General features: G+C 37.7%; 1 long non-coding RNA gene and 3 pseudogenes across 3 annotated transcripts; 2 read left to right on the forward strand and 2 right to left on the reverse strand.

The window, feature by feature from the left end:
* Nucleotides 1–16: 16 nt before the first annotated feature.
* On the forward strand, nucleotides 17–3,531 carry LOC104728322 (peptide-N(4)-(N-acetyl-beta-glucosaminyl)asparagine amidase-like; annotated as a pseudogene). Its single transcript, XR_015581668.1, has 13 exons — nucleotides 17–193; nucleotides 305–392; nucleotides 503–570; nucleotides 825–938; nucleotides 1,138–1,303; nucleotides 1,390–1,445; nucleotides 1,542–1,615; nucleotides 1,701–1,789; nucleotides 1,896–2,663; nucleotides 2,752–2,812; nucleotides 2,896–2,998; nucleotides 3,078–3,212; nucleotides 3,313–3,531. The product of XR_015581668.1 is annotated as a peptide-N(4)-(N-acetyl-beta-glucosaminyl)asparagine amidase-like (transcript).
* Nucleotides 3,532–3,961: 430 nt separating this feature from the next.
* LOC109124936 (putative F-box protein At1g53360 pseudogene) lies at nucleotides 3,962–5,057 on the reverse strand (annotated as a pseudogene).
* Nucleotides 5,058–5,392: 335 nt separating this feature from the next.
* Nucleotides 5,393–6,357, reverse strand: LOC104753553 (uncharacterized). The gene is made up of 3 exons (XR_002035159.2): nucleotides 6,155–6,357; nucleotides 5,730–5,814; nucleotides 5,393–5,552 (listed from the first exon to the last, which is right to left on the reverse strand). It is a non-coding gene; the product is annotated as an uncharacterized LOC104753553 (long non-coding RNA).
* A 1,426-nt stretch (nucleotides 6,358–7,783) lies between these two features.
* Nucleotides 7,784–10,075, forward strand: LOC104728338 (putative F-box/LRR-repeat protein At3g59170; annotated as a pseudogene). Its single transcript, XR_015581662.1, has 4 exons — nucleotides 7,784–7,976; nucleotides 8,064–9,283; nucleotides 9,385–9,525; nucleotides 9,629–10,075. The product of XR_015581662.1 is annotated as a putative F-box/LRR-repeat protein At3g59170 (transcript).
* Nucleotides 10,076–12,836: the final 2,761 nt, after the last annotated feature.

Raw genomic sequence — 12,836 nt, forward strand, 5'->3', positions numbered from 1 at the left:
GACATTACAAATTATTTGATTACTTCATGGGAATCTGATTTGATGATGATGAAACCTGTTTTTGTATTTTTTTGTGTGTTTCTTGGTTTTACAGGAAGAAGAAGATGCGATGATGTTTCAGCAGTTTGTTTCAGCAAGAGATAATGGTGGATTCGAAGAAAGAGTTAGGCCTTATGTCAGCCAAGTTCTCATGGTGTGATGATACACTTCAGATTCTTTGATTTATGATTTGCAGTTTTTGTGTTTTTGTGTTTTTTTTTGGTTTTATGTATGTGTTTGTAATTATTTTTGTGTTTGTGTTCAGTATGAAGATCCAGTCCGTCAAGAAAGCTGCTCGAAAGACTGTTCCTAAAGACGAGCTTGAAGAGAAAGCATTGGTTTCTCTTGCCAAGGTTTGAGTTTATTATATTCACCGATAAACAGAAACTATATAAGTTCTGATGTTGATCTTTATGTGAGAGACTTTTAACTGATTCAAGCTTCTAACGAGGGGAATTTTTAGCCATCGAAAAAGGAAAAGGACGATGCTTTCCTGCTTCAGCTACTTTTCTGGTTCAAAAGATCCTTCAGGTTTTCCCCTAAGCTCCCTTTTCCTTTGTCTTTTAAGACTTCTCACATTGAAATTCAACATAATCGAATAGGGTAGTTCATATTTTGAGCCCAAATCGAAATTATAAGTTACATAAATTATTGAGATTCATATCATTTTTTCATTAGGTTTGTACTGTTATTTGTTCTCTCTATGTAGCATATGTACTTTAAGAATATATATTGCCACAGTAGTTTCTCTTTTATTAAGTTGTTTTAACTGGGTGATAATGCAGATGGGTCAATGAACCTCCTTGTGACTTTTGTGCTAACAAAACCATAGGCCTGGGGATGGGTGACCCACTCACCTCATTGCTTGCTTATGGAGCAAATCGAGTTGAATTATATCGGTACGTAGATTACTATCTACTTCTGTATAGTTTATTCCGTGTGCAGGAATTGTAACATGTTTATTCCGAACTCACAGCCTTTACAGGAGATAGTTATAGAACTTCATAAGCTTAGTCACTAACAATTTTATCGAGTGTATTAGGTTGAGAGAAAGAATTACTTGATTCTTAAAGTTTTTTTTTATTAATCTATTTACAGCTGTACCATGTGTCCAACAATCAGCTTGTACATTGGAAGATATATGTTCTTGACTTCATTGGCAGGTTCTATTTTTCTTCCCTGTTCCTGCAGCTTGTAGAAACAACGAGAGTGGGCAAACTGCTTTACGCTATACTGCCGCTCGTTTGGCTATGATTCTCGTTTGGTATTCTGCTAACTAACATTGTCACTTCCTGAAAAAGTTTTAGTTTTTTTTCTTTTATTTTTGTAATATTTGTATTCATTTTACAGATACTGGACTTCACAGATCACGTCTGGACAGAATGCTTCTCTCACTCGTTGGAGAGGTAAACTTAATGTGTCAAATAAATGTCCACTGATTTCCTTTGTAGGATCTTACAACTGTGAAGCAATTTATGCCGCTTTTGTTTTTTTTTTTGCAGATGGATCCATCTTGACCCTTGTGAAGGAGTGTATGACCAGTCTGTGTATGACAAACCCATGTTATATGAGAAAGGGTACGATATCTTGCTTTCCATGTTGTATACATTCAGCAATCCCCATAATGGACTGCCATATTCTCACAAAATCTCTGCCTTGTTGATGGAATAAAAAATTGAATTATGTTATTGCGATTTCCAAGGATGGGGTTTGTGATCTTACTAAGCGATATACAAAGAAATGGCATGAGGTAATCCTACACGAAACGGTTGAATGTTCTGTATGTTTGTCTAAGTATCTGGAACAGGATTTACATTCATCACTCATGGTCTTGTGCTGTTCTTTTCCACTTTTAGGTTTTATCTAGAAGAACTCTCACAACTGAATCATCTTTGCAAGATGTTCTTCGAACCCTGACAAGGGAACGGCGAAATAGCTTAATGTACCAATCTTTACCTAAGCTTGAAACCCGAGATAGACATGAGCAGGAAGAACTTGAGAGAAATCTGTATTCCCCAGATGATGCCTCAGTTTCTTTACCCGGAAGGCAAAGTGGTGACAGGGAATGGCGCATTCAGAGATCAGAATTTGGTTCAGATGAAAATTCCTCTGTCAGCTCTTCCTCTTGCCCAGTTCGCAAATGCGTTGATGACCATGTGACCAACATTATGATTCGTTTCTGCCTATTCTGACTCAGTTAGTTGAGGTCGGCTTACCTATGGCAAGAGCTATTGAGGTACTTAAGATGATCAAGCAAGTCCTAGTTGATCTGAAAAAGTGAGCCGTACAAAACAAGGAAGGCTCGCTTGAGTTTAGACTTAGATAGCTCAAGTTCGTTCATGCAGCAGTTTCTGCCTGCACTGGGTGGTTTGCTTCTCGCTGTTTCTTTAAAGAGCGAGAAAGAAGACACAGATGATAAAAGTGTCATACTATGCTTGGACGGGAAACCCACAAAAACTGCTTTATCATTGCCAGTTGCATTGGACGCTTTAAGGGAACTGGTCACTGACCTCAGCAAATGCCAAAATTTGAACAAAGATTTACTGTCTTTTCCATTTGTGAAACAGAACAGGGTATGCTCTGGCTCTGTTCTCGCAAGTGGTGAAGAGCTTCCTGCTGGCATTGTAAGTAGTACACTACTACAACTCGCATCTTACCATGAATTAAACTCATTGCGTTTACACCTAAATAGCATGCCTCTCAATGCCTCAGGCAACTGCAGCTATTGATGGAATCCAAGAGTCCAAATGGGAAGAACCAAATGGTGCAAAAGGTAATGAAATAAAGCCTGATTCAGAATTCTGATATTTTTGAAGTACGCGTTATGATGTGATATACCAATCTCTCCCATTACAGGCTGTTGGATCGTATAGAAAACACTCTACAACCAGATGCACCAACTCATAGCATACGAGCTCATGTCTGCTAACGATGCCCCAGAAAGAGATCCCAAAGATTGGTGATGTCATTTTCCTATTATTTAAAGTCTAAACATACACAATTGATGCTTTAACAACACTGTTTTTTGCCTCTCCTAGGATTCTTGAAGGAAGTAACGATGGTGGTACGACATGGTGTGTTTTGGACAAGCAAACTTGTCAGGTATTCGAGGAGAGGTTCCAACGCAAATCCTACAAAATAACAATACCTAGATTCCAAGCAAATCTTTTCAGGTATATTATTACAAACCTTTTCACGAATCTACAACTTGGTTGAGTCCCATTTGATTTTCTTTTTTCCCCTATGGTCATATCTAATGTATGTATATTGCAGGTTCCGGTTTCTAAGTGTTAGAGACGTGAATTCGACCTCGAGACTACAACTAGGGAGCATCGATCTGTACAGAAGCCACCAATAAAATCAAGGATGCAACATCAAATTCACACACACACATTCAATAATAAGAAAATGAAGAAAGGAAGAAGAAGGCGTTGTCGGAGAAGGACGTCGTGAAGAGAATCGACAAAGGTGAAAGGAGCAGATTTTTAGAGTAAACTAAGTCCTAATTAGAGTCTAAGTGAGTTGTTAGAGTTGTTGAATGTGTGAGAGTGAATCAAGGAACTAGAAATCCAGTGAGTGAGTAGAGTGGCTACTAGTGTGGCTGTGGCTTGTGTAAGAGAGTAGAAGTATGGTCTAACAACATAGTGTAAAGTGGAGAAAACGACTATGTGTATGTGTTTGTGTGGGCATTATAAGAAAGTATCCAAGTTAATGCAATGTAGACTTTAAAGGCTAATCTTGTGTTCTTGTTGAAGTTGAGAATCTGAGTAGTTTCTAACCAATCAAAGTAAAGGTTAAGAAGAGTAAGGTGAGATTCAAGGAGCAAGAGCAACATTTATAGCAACAATCTTAAGAGGAACAAATATCATAAGAGTTGGAAAATCAAAATATAAAAGTCTCCAAGTTATGAATAAGATAAACTTCACATCCTCTCTACAAAGTCTAAAATGGTCTGAACGGAAACTTCTGTTCGATGAGGCTTCAACTCTTCAAATCCCTGAATATAGATCCTTCTAACCGTGTTCCTCTCGGTATTGAACAATAAAATGTAGAAAGAGTCTGATAGATAGCACGTCGACGGCGTAAACACAATCTCTCCGGTACCCGTCATTCCAACACACATCATGTTTCTAACTTCGGATGGCAGCATGCATTTACGTTTGAACCATTTATCTTCTCCAGCATCTTCTAGAACCCACCACACACTTTTTTCTAATTCCAACATCTCATGCTGATGTACACCTAATTTACCTTTGTAGTTGAACAAAGTGAACTTGGGAACAGGGAACATGTCTTTATCTAATTGAATAAAGCCGAATTTCTCACGCCTAAAGTCGAAGCAAACTATCTTATATTCTATCGTTGGAAAACGAGCTATGTAATACAAAACGCCATTTATGCATATTTCATCAACCTCTAGAGGAGAATGGTCAGGTACTGGGTCTTGGATCGTCCTCCATACGCGTTTTCCACTCTCCAGTGTCAAAATCCGATGAGTATAGTGTGTTACAAAACTTGACCGTGTCATACACAACACTTTGAACTGTTTGCTCGTCGGATCAAAGCCAAAATAGCTTCTTTCAACACCCGTCGCTTTCAACTTGGGTAAGGTTATGCAATGTCTCGTCAAGGGGTTACAAACCACCTGCGCTGCTTTTCTTCGCCTATGTTGTAGGAAGACCAATCCATATTGCGAGGTACAGATATCAGTTGGAACATATTTGGGAAAACGCTTATAAGGGGTGGCTACAAGACAAGATATCTCATCATCGGGACTTTGAGGTTGAGGCGAAGAGAAGACATATAACTCTTTCTCAGCTTTGAAGGCAAACAAAAGCCGTGGAGGAGCTCTAGTCAGGAAAAGCTCTGTAAAATCAGGACGGCCAAGTATGTGTTCCCACAATTCGGATACGCAACGACACCTACCTATAGATTTTGCAGAGACTCTAGAGTATATCAATAAGAAGATCTTCTGGGATTAGGTCTGAGAATTCTCTTACCTCCTCCTGTTGTTCCATATGATTTTTCATGACATATGTTTTGGTTTTTTTTTTGCTTTTTGCTTTCTTTCTTTCGACGGCAGAGATGTTTCAAACCCTATTATATATATATATATATATATATATATATATATATATATATATATATCACTTTCCAAGCTTACTACGGACGAAAGTGAAAAGGAAATAATCATAGAAAAGGATAGAAAAGAAAAGGAAAATTCCCTTATAATCAAATTAATCCCTAAAACCCAATATCCATATAGTCGTCATAAGACTCATAACACCCAAATCATATCGTGAATTAAAAAAAAAAAAAAAAAAAAAAAAAAAAAAAAAAAAAAAAACTCACCTTAAGAGCATGAACAAGCCCGGAGATTACTGGGTTAGCTCAGTTGATAGAGCATTAACAAGAGAGAAGAATAAAAAACCTTAGCAAGTTGGGACTGGGTAAGCTTTTATCTGTTCGAGCTTGCATAATGGCTTTCTTTAGCTCAGTTGGCACACGTTCATCTGGATTTCACAATTGCATAATATGTAATATATTTTATTTAAGCAATATCATCAAGATTAAATATCAATACATAAAAAGGTTCCTCATAGCTAAAACTCAGGTAATAATACAAGAGAAAGAACTAAACTCTATGATTCCAGGACAAACATAGAACCTCATTTTCAGATAAGACTTACGAGTAAGGTTCTCAGTGTCATCATCAAGCCTTTTGGGTGTTGAGAGATGTGCCACTTGATGCAGCCTTGTTGGTTCCAGCATTGACTAAATCCAAACAACACACACAAAATCAAATGTTAGATGGAAGCCATAACTGGAAATTGCACATAGAAACAACAACAAAAAAGACTCAAAGAACCAAAATCAAACCAGCAGAAGTAGTTAAAGCTATCGAACTAATATGAACAACAATCAAATCAGCAGCAATACAAAAACATCGGAAATTTCAATTGAAAATCACAATAACCCCAAAGGCGTTGAAAGCTAAGTTACATATCTATTGAAGCTCAATCAAGGAAATAATCTTAGAGAGAGACCTAAGAAAGGATCAAACCAGAACAAAGACAATCAATTAAGAAAAAAAAAAATGGAAGAAGAATCGAACATTTTCTGACGAGCGGCGTTTGACAGTTATCTCGTCACGCTTGGCGGCGGAGTTAGGGGCTTGCTTACGGATAACAATTCCTGCCATGGCTTCGTTCTAACGAAGGTGAGCTTTTCTTGTTTCGACATTTGTGTTTTGGTTGGAACTGATTTAGTAGAGTCTGGGTACATGAGAAGGGAATCTAATTTTTTTTAAAATCAATAGGATCTGCACTTCAATATTTTTATATGTGGATGGGTTGAGAGTTTTGTAGATTATATATAGTTCTGTCGAGAGAAAACAGTGTGGTTGCTTTTGAACTCGTTGGTATATATTGTGAACTTCTTGTTGCTCATTTGGGTGTGATCGACTCTCAAAACTCAAAAGTAAGTAAGCAAAGACCGTTGTTTGATTTTGCTTTGTTGTGTTATGTGTTGATCATTGTTTGTTTGTGATCTTACTTCAGGACCAGCCCTAATGATCTTAAGGAAGTTGTGGCGAGTGTCTTATATGCTTCCCAAAGGTTAATAGATATAGATGTTACATAACTCTCAGATATATTGTAATGGTGTTCTCTTCTTTTCTGCACTGTAAGTATTATTCCCGATACTTTTAAATGCGCACCTTCTTTCACTACTCGTCTCCGATCTCTATCTGAAACAATCTCCTTTCTTTGGAATTCTTTAATTTCATATATTATTTGTTCATTCTCAACTTACAATGATCATTATTTGTTTGAATCGTTGCTGCAGTATGTATGGCCAAATTGGAGTGTACAAGTGAAAATACTATCTATTTCCCCTAACCCAAAAGGATTCCAGCTTCAAGCCAGTCAGATGTAATATCAAGTGGCCAGCATTGAGGCTTTCTATGATATCTACTTGTGGGCAAGTGATTAATTTAAGCGAGTAGGAAAAAGAGGTGCAAACATTCTTTTCTCTCTTTCTCTCCATCTCTTTTTTTTTTTTTTGTCTTCATCTCTCAAAACACTAATTATTGTTAAGAACCTTTATGAGGTTTTACCATTGGAGGGGCAACAAAGTAAAATATCCTAAAGAGATTCTTAACTTTGAATGATGCAATGCAAAATATATAGGTTTCATAAATCAACTATGGGTTCTATTTGGCTTTAATTTTACTTTTTATTGGGCTTCGGCTCTGTAAACATTATGGTCATATGCTTTAAATTTGAATGCCTTTTAACCAAAAAAAAAAAAAAAAAAAACATGTTTAATTTGGATGTTAATCTTGTTTTCTCTTTCATAGTTTTTGACTAATTTAAAAGCATGTCGTTTTCTTTAATTTCCTTAAAATGTAATGTTATAACTTAACTATGTAATAACCGTAACCATCCCAATTTAACGATAGTTGAGGGGTTTTTTTTCGTTATCCCGATATATAATTGAGGGGTTTTATTACTATTGATCTTTAGTTGGGGGGTTTTATTACTAAAATCCCTTACTTTTTCGTCCTTATGAGAGCATACTTTATAGGGCCTCTCACTTCCATCTGTCATGGCCCAATACATGTCTCCTTAATTCGTTTCCTAATTTTATTTTTCTATTTCTTTCTTCTCGGCTGATTCCTCCTCTCCTTTCTTTTGTAACTTTTCCTTTTTGTTCAAGAACATTAGGATTGCTTAAGAATAATAAATATTCGTTTCCTGGAGAAACGCCTTCTTCAATTCTTTTAGAAGAGTTAGGTATATAAAATCAACGACGGCAACACAATCTCTCTTGTTTATGAATGCCGGGGAAGTCGTCATCAAAGTCCTCCGTGACAAATCAGGGAGAGAAACATGGGCTCTGTGCTCCACGAATCCGAAGATTTAAATTTGATAACGGTAATACTAGATTTTATGTTATATTTAGTGAATTGTAATTGGTGTTAGATTCACAAATCGGAAGAATTAATGCTTTCTTTTATGTAGGCTACATCAGGTGAGACACCATATCTATGGGCAAGTAGGTTCGAAGATCTGAACCTATCACCTGAACTGATGAAAGGTTTATATGTGGAGATGAAATTCACAAAGCCGAGGAATGTCCAAGCAAAGAGTTTGCCCATGATAATGACGCCGCCTCACAAGGATCTTATTGCTCAAGCGCACAACGGATCTGGCAAAACTACTTGTTTCGTCATCAACGATCTGCCAGACGAAGTTATATGCCACATCCTGTCATTTCTTCCCACAAAAACAGCTGCTTCCACATCAGTTCTCTCGAGAAGATGGCGTTATCTACTTGCTACTGTTCCTAACCTTGATTTTGATGACTCAATCTATCTGCATCCTAGGAAGTTGACTCCTTGGTGTCGTGCTTTTGGAATGTGTGTGATACATGTTAATGATAAATGGTACATGCGGTCGACAAGTTTTGTGGACTTTGTAGACAAAGTACTGGCTTTGCATCACGGCTTCACTCTTGAGAAATTCTCTTTGAAGACTATATACATCTATGATCCCGTTGATCCAGAACGTGTCGTTCCTTGGATTAACAAAGCCTTGGCACTTAATGTATCGGATCTCCATCTAGTCATGGATGGGGTCAGCGTGTGCATTTTCTGCTACCTTCAAATATCTTCTCGAGCAAGACATTGGTTAGGCTGATTATAAATAATGTTGGAGAAGACTCTACTATTGATGTTGACGATTTTCATCTGCCAAAGCTTAAGACTCTCCATCTCAAGTCAGTTTCGTTTGGAAAGGAGAATATTGGGTTTAGCAAGCTTATTGCGGGTTGTGAGGTGCTTGAAGAACTAACTCTAGAGGGTATACGCTCATATATGTGGGAGTCTTTCTCTGTCTCTCATACAACTCTCAAGACACTAAAGTTTGGTTCTGAGCAGCACAAGGCCTTCCACAGTCCAAGCAGTAGTGTTGTTTCCTTTGATACTCCAAATCTGGTCTACTTGGAATATACTCAAGTTCTCGCTCGCAAGTACCTGAGAGTGAATTTTGATTCACTTGTTGAAGCCAAAATCGATTTTCGCCTTACAAGCGAGCAGGAAAGAAAGGCAATGTCTATAGCCGACGCAGAATTAGAGGCCGACGGTGGTAATGAAGAAAACTTTTTGTTTGGTGATGCTACAGAATTTATCAAGGGAATTTGCAATGTTCAGCGCCTCTTCTTATCTCGCTCAACTCTCGAGGTTTATATTCCAGTCGCAACTTTCTCCTACTCTTTTTTTATTTTATTTTATGCCACTTGGGTTGAGTAGTTGTGATGATGATATATAATGGTATGTTTCAGGTACTCACCTTCTGCTGCAAAGCAATACCGATATTCAGCAACCTGACTCATTTGACTATCAAGAGTATGGAGATTTTTGAATGGAAATCATTGACAGTTCTACTCAAGCGTTGTCCAAATGTGGAAACTCTCCTTTTCAAAGTATGAAACAAAACCCTTTAAGAGCATTATTATGTAACAAACACATAAAGTGAATGCAACAAAACTCTAAATTCTTTTTTTTTTCTTTTTCTTTACGTTTCAGGGACTCCTCCATCAATGCAGAGACGATGTGTATTTGTGCAAGTCAGAGGATCTTACTTTCTTGTCAACAAGTCATGTGAAAGTGGTGAAGATATTTATAGATGATGGAAAAACAGAGAAGCACATAGAGCAAGTGAAGCACTTATTGGGGACAATGACAAATCTTGAACAACTGGTTTTATACTATGACTCATCATCATTTGACGAAGATTTGATTCAAGTGTCAACCCAACTCCAAATGCGAGCTAGCTTAGTTTCACCAAAGTGCAATGTCCAACTCATCCCTAATCTCTTAAACGCTATCACCGAGAATGTGCGGTCTCTTCCTTCAGGGAACACTAGGGTTGATAGTTTGTTGTTTTTATTGAATAATTTTTTTTTTATTTTATTAAAGAAATAATGTAAGAACTAAGAAGATTGAGGGGTCTGAATATAAATTTCTAACTTATTCTTTATCAAAAAGGAAAAAAAAATTACCCACGATAAAAAAAAAACGCCAAGCAGAAAAGAAAAACATTAAGGAAAAAAAAACTGAACCAAATTTCATGGCCCAAGTCCATAACAATTATTTTGTATACTTAGGGGTTGTATTGGACTTGATATTTTAGGAGATTTGTTAAGATTTTAATATTTTAGAATTCTGATAGATTTGAGAAGATTTGGTTATTGAATTTGAGATTTTATGATTTGGTGAAAAGACTAAAAAGAACGAGCAGTGAAACCTTCTTCTCTCTCAGGCTCAAATATCGAGAAGAATTTTACTGATCCTTATTCTGACGCCGGTGAAGCTCCGGCTTGCCGGCGTCGGGTCTCTGGTTCCTTCTCCGTTGTCTCTTACTTGTCCTGCTCTCTGTTTTTTTTTATTGTTGCATATCTCAATCACTTCGAACCGATCAGATCTATTATCAAACCCTCTCTCCTCCGTTGAAAAGCTTTAACGCCAGATCCTCTTCCGGAGATAGACGGCGAGGGAGTTCTCTGTCAACCCTCATTCCGACTCAAGCCCTCTCCCCAAACCCTCCTTTGAGCCTAGTAAACCCGGCGCTCCCCCAAAGGCACAGATCTGAACAAATCCTCGCCTTGCCTGATTCTCTCTGTCTAGGGTGTAAAATGACGATGCTCGGTATTGTTGTTCCCTGGATCAGAAGGTCATGTCCGCGAGAAACCGGAAAGGTGAGGCTACTTCCGCCCCTCTCAAAACCTTTTGCCGCTGCGAAGACCTGGTACTCCAGACTCTCGCTGAGCCTGTTCCCACCGGTGCACAGAGACTCCAATCGGAATGACTACTCGCCAGTTCGCCGCCGCCCCATCGCCACCTCCGGCTTGGATGCGTTTCTAGGTTTCCCGCTAATGGACCTACATCCATGGTTAGGCCCAGTTATCACATTTGGGCCCAGTACCAAAAACACTGCTCCATGCTCTCATCCTTTAAGGCCCAGGTCGGTATCCTTAACCTACTTACGAATGTTATTCTTTTGGTTGCATCCGTTTTATTATCCTGAAGACCTGCTGCCGATGTTTGCTTGGCCATTGCCATATATTTATGTGATTTCGCTGACCCACCCTCGACCATATATGACTAGTGTTAGAACTTCCCTACCTAGTCCTGTTCTTAAAAAGCTTTAAGGCAAGTTCAATTCCTCTAGTACCAATTTTCTCTGCTTGGTCAAGTCGAGGTCTCCTCGGTAGCAGAACATTGGTGGCTTTAGGTTTGCTTGTTACTTTTGTTCGCCGAGGTCGGTCTGTTAGCTCTGTCCGAATGCTTACCTCGTGGAAACATAATCATGAACCTGATCCAACAACTTGTGTTAACCCGTTGCTTAAATCCTTTGATCCCCCGTATTGCCCACTGCTATTAGATCGAAAGCTTGTGTTTGTTGACTTTCTCCAAGACCAAACCGATAACAAGCTTTGTGTGGAATTCATTTAACTCCATTGCCATGTGAGGGATGACCCACCTGCTTTGTTACGGCTGGTTTCCCATTCCCGGCATTCCCCGGCTATAGCTTCATCTAGAATCATGAGGTATGTTCCTAAAAGCTTAAAGGGCTTTGATCCCATGCTTTTGAACCGTCTCATGCTGGCACAAACCCCCACAAGCGTCCCCCCCATGGGACATCCTTTTACAAGCTCAATCGCGTCTTCCGCTAGAGCCACTTTAGGCCACTCGCTGGTCGAGGATATCGTGAAGTTTGACTTCAAGTACGAGTCCACCCTGGTCCCAATAGACTTCTCAAATATTGTAAAACTTATTCAGTTTGAAAATCCCTTTGTTAAGCTCATGGAGTCCCTATGTTTCTATGCTTACCTTGAATTATGTTGTAAGAACCCTCCTCTTGTTGAGGTCTCATTTGAATGAAAATTCTCTTGTTGCCAAAAAAAAAAAAAATGATTTGGTGAGATTTGAGATTTGAAATTTAGTGAGATTTTGGTTTTTAATTGAAATTTGGTGAGATTTTGGTTTTTATCTTTCTATGCTTACCTTGAATTATGTTGTAAGAACCCTCCTCTTGTTGAGGTCTCATTTGAATGAAAATTCTCTTGTTTGCCAAAAAAAAAAAAAAAAAAATGATTTGGTGAGATTTGAGATTTGAGATTTGAAATTTGGTGAGATTTTGGTTTTTATTTGAAATTTGGTGAGATTTTGGTTTTTGAATTTTAATGTGATTTTAGGATATTTATATAGTTAAAAAAAAAGGATCTAAGAACAATTTCATCGTTGATACTGCCGTTTAGGTGTCAAAACAATTAAATAATAAATTACCTTAAATGAAAGTTTTTGTATGCTTGATTTAAATTTAACACTTATTATGAAACAACCAGAATATATATTAAGGTTTTTGTTGTTACAAAAAAAATAATGGAAACAAGTTTGTTATTATTCTTTTAAAAAAATATATATTTAACTAAAATTTTGATTGAATAACAGATCAAAATTTAAATATTAAAATTCAATTTCATATATTTCTTCTGTTGAATTGTATAATTTTAAATATTATAAAAATTAACAGCTGCCAAATTCTGCGAGACGAAGTTATATGCCATATTCTGTCATTTCTTCCCATAAAAACAGCTGCTTCCACATTGGTTCTATCGAGAACATGGCGTTATCTACTTGCTACTGTTCCTAACCTAGATTTTGATGACTCAATCTATCTTCATCCTAAGAAGTTGACTCCTTGGTGTCGTGCTTTTGGAATGTGTGTGAT

Source organism: Camelina sativa, chromosome 2 (genome assembly GCF_030686135.1).
Source record: "Camelina sativa cultivar CO46 ecotype springtype chromosome 2, ASM3068613v1".
Taxonomy (NCBI): domain Eukaryota; kingdom Viridiplantae; phylum Streptophyta; class Magnoliopsida; order Brassicales; family Brassicaceae; genus Camelina; species Camelina sativa.